Raw genomic sequence first — 7,500 nt, forward strand, 5'->3', positions numbered from 1 at the left:
ACGATGTATCACCACTTCATCTCATATTTTTGATTTTAATAATTCTGCTGTTTGTGAATCTGACTTGCCTTTTGTTAGTGAAGAATTTCTCCACTATGTTTTTTACTTTGGGAGTATTGCAGTAGGTTACATCACTTAATAATGAAGTGGGGAAGCTAGAGCCGGTGGTACCAAAGGTTGAATCTGAAAATGCTAAAGAAAAGATGCAGAAAAATACAACTCCAGAATTGAAGCAATTACTTGAGCATCTTCGCTATGCATTCTTGGGTGATAGTGATACCTTTCCAGTGATTGTTGCTACATCACTCACACCCGAAGAAGAGGAAAAGTTGCTGCTTGTGTTGAGGGAGCATAGAACAGCCTTGGGATGAACTATTTCTGACATAAAAGGAATAAGTCCCTCCATTTGTATGCACAAGATTTTAATGGAGGAGCTTTACAAGCCAACGATCGAGCACCAAAGAAGATTAAATCCAGCAATGAAGGAAGTAGTGAGAGCTGAAATTTTGAAACTCCTTAATGCTGGAATCATTTATGCTATTTCAAACAGCTCATGGGTAAGTCCAGTGCAAGTTGTACCAAAGAAGGGTGGAATGACGGTGGTGAAAAATGATAATAATGAGTTTATTCCTACAAGAACGGTCACGGGATGGCGTGTATGCATGGATTACCGCAAGTTGAATAAAGCAACAAGGAATGATCATTTTCCATTTCCATTCATTGATCAAATATTGGATCGATTGGCTGGGTACTCCTACTATTGTTTTTTGGATGGTTATTCGGGGTATAATCAGATTACTATAGCTCCTGAAGATCAAGAGAAAACTACATTCACATGCCCCTATGGAACGTTTACTTTTAGGAGAATGCCCTTTGAATTGTGCAACGCCCCTGCGATATTTCAACGTTGCACGATGGCTATCTTTTCTGATATGGTGGAAGATATAATGGAAGTTTTCATAGATGATTTTTCAGTTTTTGGTACATCTTTTGATCATTATTTGCATAACTTAGATCTTATTTTGCAGAGATGTGAAGATAAAAATCTAGTCCTGAATTGGGAGAAGTGTCATTTCATGGTTCAAGAAGGGATTGTGCTTGGCCATAGAGTGTCATCTAAATGAATTGAGGTGGATCGAGCCAAAATTGCAACAATAGAGAAACTACCACCTCCAAAGAATGTGAAGGGAATCAGAAATTTTCTGGGACATGCGGGATTTTATAGAAGATTTATCAAGGATTTTTCTAAACTCTCTAAACCTTTATGTAATCTTCTTGAGAAAAATTCTGCATTTGACTTTGATGTTGTTTGTTTGCAGGCCTTTAATGCACTCAAGGAGAAACTAATTTCAGCACCAATTGTGATTGTGCCTGATTGGAGTCAACCTTTTGAAGTTATGTGCGATGCAATTGACTTTGCAATTGGAGTAGTTTTGGGGCAAAGGCGAGACAAGTTGTTTAGAGCCATCTATTATGCAAGCCGGACATTGAATGAAGCTCAGTTGAATTATATGACAACTGAGAAGGAGATGCTTGCTGTGGTGTTTGCTTGTGATAAATTTCGGTCTTACCTCATTGGTACAAAGGTGATAGTGTTCACTGATCATGTAGCACTTCGCTATTTGTTTGGCAAGAAGGATGCTAAGCCTAGGCTAATTCGTTGGATCCTACTTCTTCAAGAATTTGATTTGGAGATTCGAGACAAGAAAGGAAGTGAAAATTTAGTGGCTGACCACCTCTCTCAGTTAGAGCAAGAGGAAGAAAGACCAGATTCAGTGGTCCAAGAGGCATTCCCTGATGAGCAGTTGTTTGCATGTGAGATCAAGCTTCCGTGGTATGCTGATATTGTTAACTACCTAGCTTGTAAAGTTTTACCACCTGATCTTACTTACCATCAACGTAAGAAGTTTTTGCATGATGTGAATTATTATCTTTGGGATGAGCCTTTGTTATTCAACAGATGCCCTGATCAAATCATTAGAAGATGTGTGCTAGAAGAAGAGATGCAAGACATCCTCCATCATTGCCATTCATCATCATATGGAGGACACTTTGGAGTCACCCGTACAGCAGCTAAGGTGCTTCAAAGTGGGTTCTTTTGGCCTTCTATTTTTCGTGATAGTTACACTTTGGTGAAAACTTGTGACCGGTGCCAACGTATGGAAAATATTTCAAGGCGTCATGAGTTACCACTGAAAGGTATCTTAGAAGTTGAGTTGTTTGATGTTTGGGGAATATATTTTATGGGGCCTTTTCCTCCTTCTTTTGGTTTTGCTTATATCTTATTAGCAGTTGACTATGTGTCAAAATGGGTAGAAGCAACTGCTACAACAACAAATGATGCAAAGGTGGTGCTCAAATTTTTGCACAAGAATATATTCACAATATTTGGCACTCCACGAGCTATTATTAGTGATGAAGGGACTCACTTTTGCAACAAGTTGTTTGATAATCTTCTTTCTAAATATGGTGTGAAGCACAAGATAGCACTTGCTTACCATCCTCAAACTAATGGCCAAGCTGAAATTTCAAATAGAGAAATCAAGAATATCCTTGAAAAGACGGTCAAAACCAATAGAAAGGATTGGGTGAAGAAGCTTGATGATGCTTTGTGGGCATACCGTACAGCCTTTAAAACACCTATCGGGATGTCTCCATATCGATTAGTGTTTGGAAAGGCATGTCATCTTCCTGTGGAGTTAGAGCATAGAGCTTATTGGGCTGTAAAAAAGTTTAACTTTGATTTGAAGGCAACAGGTGAAAAGCGACTTGTTCAAATGAATGAGATGGAAGAGTTCCGGAATGATGCATATGAAAATGCAAAGATCTATAAATAAAGGACGAAGAAGTGGCATGACAAATAGATTATTAGGCGAGAGTTTGCACTAGGACAACAAGTTTTACTTTTCAATTCACGACTCAAACTCTTCCCAGGAAAGTTAAAATCAAGATGGACAAGTCCTTATACAATTCATGAAGTTTTCTCTTTTGGAGCAGTAGATTTGAAGGACAAGACAGGGAATATTTTCAGAGTTAATGATCAGAGATTGAAGCACTACTATGGAGAACAAATGGAGAGGAACTATGCATTTATTCCTCTTGGAGATCTTAATTGATGATGATTGAAAAGTCTGGCTGTAGACTTTAAAACAAGCGCTTATGGGAGGCAACCCATAGATCTTTCTTTCATTCTTTCATTTATTTTATTATCTTTATTTATTTAGTTTTAATAAATTGGTTTTTGATGCAGGTTTATTTAGCATGAATAAAGAGCTGCAAAATTATAAACTTCGGAAGATTCATCATGCAACCAGGGAAGTTCCTTTTATTTCTTCAATCCTTTATACTCTTGCATTACAATGAGGACATTGTTTAGTTTAAGTTTGGGGGTGTAAACTACTATAGTCATTTGATCCTCTTGTTTTCTAAGTCTTGGGTTGTTGATGGGTTGTTTGATTCTCTTACCAAGCATGCATTGGAGTAAGATTTAATTCTCTATGACTCTGAAATTTGTGATTGAAGATGGTTTTGAGAAAAATTTTCAAAAATTTCTTTTATGTCAAGTGGAGTTTTGTGGGTACTTTGGTTTAAATATTTGACCTTGAATATAATTGAGCACATAATCATTTTTCTCTTATTCCATTTTGCTTATGAAGTGAAGAAGTTGAATTAATTGAAAGAGGGAAGTTCGATTTTGCTTTGCTCTAGAATCTGTTGATGGGTCCTTGAGGCGAAATCCTAATTGAGACCAAATATTAGAGAAATGATCTAGGCATTTCTTTGGCATAACCAAAAAGTTTTCACAGCTGTCCTAAATATCATGCCATCATTATATGGTGTGTTTCCATAGTCAACCCCCTTGAGCTTTCATAAGCCTTTATTTATTTTTTGAACTACATAAACCATGCCCACTCTAAGCCGGAAAAGCAATGATAGTTTGAGAAAATACTTTGGTGGAGAGTACATTTAAAAGAGAAAATTTGTTTCATGATGAACCGTATTATGTTTGCTCTGTTTGATCAAAGAAGAAGAAGAAGAAGAAAGGAAGTGACTGATTTAAAAAAAAAAAGAAAAAGAAAAAGAAGTCACTAAGCGGAGTATGTATCACCTCAGATTTTGTTAAAGGAATTGTTGGTATTGCTTTAGTGATTACAACAACAATAATGCCACAAGTATGAGCATATTGCCAAGAAAGAGCTATGATTTGAATCATGTGGGTATCTCTTTTAGTGTTCTTTTCACTAAGTATTTTCGCAGTTTGCTTTGATTTTCCATATCCAGTTCTTTCTTAACCCTCACCCTGTGGCCTATCATTACAACCTTATTAAAGGCCTTTTGATCTCTGATTTTGGTATTGACCACATTAGTAGAGAGGATTTCTGAAAATTGGACTTATAGGGTTAAGTTTTAAGAGAATTCTTCTGATTTTGGTTGTTCCACTTTTATCTGAGTTTACAGGTGGTTTGAGGTTAAATTGACTATATCACATACACACTCGAGGTCTTAGCTTTAGGTTGAAGTAAACGCCTAACTCTTGCTTGACAAATTGCAAAATTTTTGATTGATTTTCTTGCTATCTTTGATGTTAAAAGAGTAAGATACTAGCGATGAAATCTAAATTCATAAAAGTTTGGTGAGTGATGATACTTCTCTTTGGGGTCGAGTTGATATTGCCTAAATTATCATTTGCTTTTCTTTTTGTTTGAGGACAAACAAAGTTGTAAGTTTGGGGGTATTTTATGACTTGCAAAATTTCGTATTGCAGATTTTACAAGATCGCTCGAGCGGAGGCTTTTGGCCACTTGAGAGAATTCAGGAAGATTCAAATGCTCGATGTGCGCTTGATAGGACGCTCGAGCGAAATCAGGCAAAGTCGAACGCTCGATGTGCGCTCGACAGCCCGCTCGAGCAAACATCTTATTTTGACAGATCTAAGGTCTTCCGCCGTCACACCATATAAAAGGGATTTTTCACTCTATGGCCGTACCTGTTGACTGAAGAACACTTTTTGGGACAGAAAAACACAGCTAGAAGGATTCAATTCATCTGTTTTGGAGAGAGAATTCCATATATTGCACGTACGTTGGAATCATACACGAGCACAGACGGGAGAAAAGCATTGAATCATTTCTTTGAGTTTTTGAAGACGAGTTGCGGTTGAAAGGAGTATTTTTCAGCATTTATTTTCTTCCAATATTCTCAGAACAATTATGGTGAATTCGTTTATGTTGAATTCCATTTATAGCATGAGCTAAATTTTATTTATTCTAAAAAAACGATGTAACTTATTTCTGAACTATATTTGATTGTCTATGCTAATTTAAGGCAATTCTCTCTTTGTTTATATGATTTATTCTGAGTTTATTGCTTCTAATTAACTGGCCATTGATTAGATGATATTTAATCTTGTGATTTGCTATTGAAAGAGGGAATCATAGGGTAGATCTTGAATATTTCAGCATCGGTAAATATAGAGATCAAAAGACTTGTATGAACCTATGTAGTAATTAAATCATTAATCTTATTGCTTTCTTGATTATTTAATTTGCATATTCTTGTGTAAATTAATAAACAAGAGTCATTTCCAATTGACTATCGAAAGAGGCTTTTGGATGAATTAGAGATTTGCTAATAGATGAAAAGAATTAAATTACATTAGTTGGATGAGAAAAGCATAGTGAAGAATTAGGTGAAATCGATTTCCTAGAAGTTTTCTTTCCCATAAATTTGATCTTTGAATATCAGTTTTATTTCCTTTGCATATTTCTCTTTGAGTTGATCTTAGTTTAATTTGCAATTACAAAAATCTTAGTGATTCCTCTAGATAAAACCGAGATTAGTATAATTTTGGTATTTGACAAAAGTAAGGTACCATTCCCTGAGGACGATCTTTTCTTATCACTTTATTATAAAACTACGATATTGTGCACTTGCAGTTTTACACCGATCATAAAGCTAAGACCTTGAGTGTGTGTGTGATATAATCAATTTAACCTTAAACCACCTGCAAACTCAAATAAAAGTAGTTCAACTAAAATCAGAAGAATTCTCTCAAAACTTAGCCCCATAAGTCCATTTTTTAGAAATCCTCTCCACTAATGTAGTGAACACCAAAATCAAAGATCAAAAGGTTTTTAATCAGGTTGTAATGACGGGTCATAGGGTGAGGGCTAAGAAAGAAATGGATATGGAAAATCAAAGCAAACTAGAAAAATACTTGGTGGAAAGAACAATAAAAGAGATATTCACATTATTCAAATCATAACTCTTTCTCCACTATATGCTCATACTGGTGACATTATTGTTGTTGTAATCAATGAAGCAATACTAACTACTCTTTTAAAAAATCTGAAGTGATACACACTCCACTTATTGAGTTTTTTCTATTTTTTTTAGCTTCTTTTTTTCTTTATTTTTTCCTTTTTTTTTTCAGCCACCTCAATTCTCGTAGCTTTTTAAATTTTCAACCACTTCAGCATTTTTTTTTGTCCAATCTCTTTCTCTCTGTTTTTTTTTTCACACTTTGATCAAATAGAATATGGATAATTTTCTTTGAACTAACTTTCTCTTTATATGTAAATTTCCACCAAAGTATTTTCTTAAACTATAAAAGGTAGATTCATGGTTTTTCAGGCTTAGAATTGGAATGGTTTATGTAGTTAAAAAAAAAAAAAACAAATAAAGGCTTATGTAAAATAAGGCTCAAGGGGGTTGACTATGGAAATACACCATACAATGATGGCATGATACTTAGGACGACTGGGAAAATTTTTTGGTTATGACAAAAGAAATTGCCTAGATCATTTATCTAATATTTGGTATCAACTAGGATTTCGCCTCAAGGATCCATCAACAGATTCTAGAGCAAAGCAAGATTGAAATTCTCTTTTCCAGTTAATTTAACTTATTCTTTTTATAAGCAAAATGAAATAAAAGAAAAACGACTATGTGCTCAATTATGTTCAAGGTCAAAGATTTAAATTAAAGTATCCACAAAATTCCGCTTGACATAAAAGAAATTTTTGAAAATTTTTCTCAAAACTATCCTCAATCACAAATTTCAGAGTCATAGAGAATTCAATCATACTCATATACATACTTGGTAAGAGAATCAAACAACTCAAGACTTATAAAATCACAAGTAAAATAAAATAACAAAAAGACCAAATGACTATAGGAGTTTACACCCCCAAACTTAAACTAAACATTGTCCTCATTGTAATGCAAAAGTGAAAATGATTAAATAAATGAGAGGAACTTCCCTAGTTTCATGATGAATCAGCCGTAGTTTGTAATTTTCAACTCTTTATTCATGCTAAATAAACCTGCATCAAAATCTAAATTATTAAAAAAAAAATAAAGGAATAAAAGAAAGTTCTATGGGTTGCCTCCCATAAGCACTTGTTTTAAAGTCTACAGCCAGACTTTTCAATTTTCATCAATTAGGATCTCTAAGAGGAATAAATGCATAGTTCCTCTCCACTTGTTCTCCATAGTAGT

Source organism: Carya illinoinensis, chromosome 10 (assembly GCF_018687715.1).
Source record: "Carya illinoinensis cultivar Pawnee chromosome 10, C.illinoinensisPawnee_v1, whole genome shotgun sequence".
Classification (NCBI taxonomy): Eukaryota; Viridiplantae; Streptophyta; class Magnoliopsida; order Fagales; family Juglandaceae; genus Carya; species Carya illinoinensis.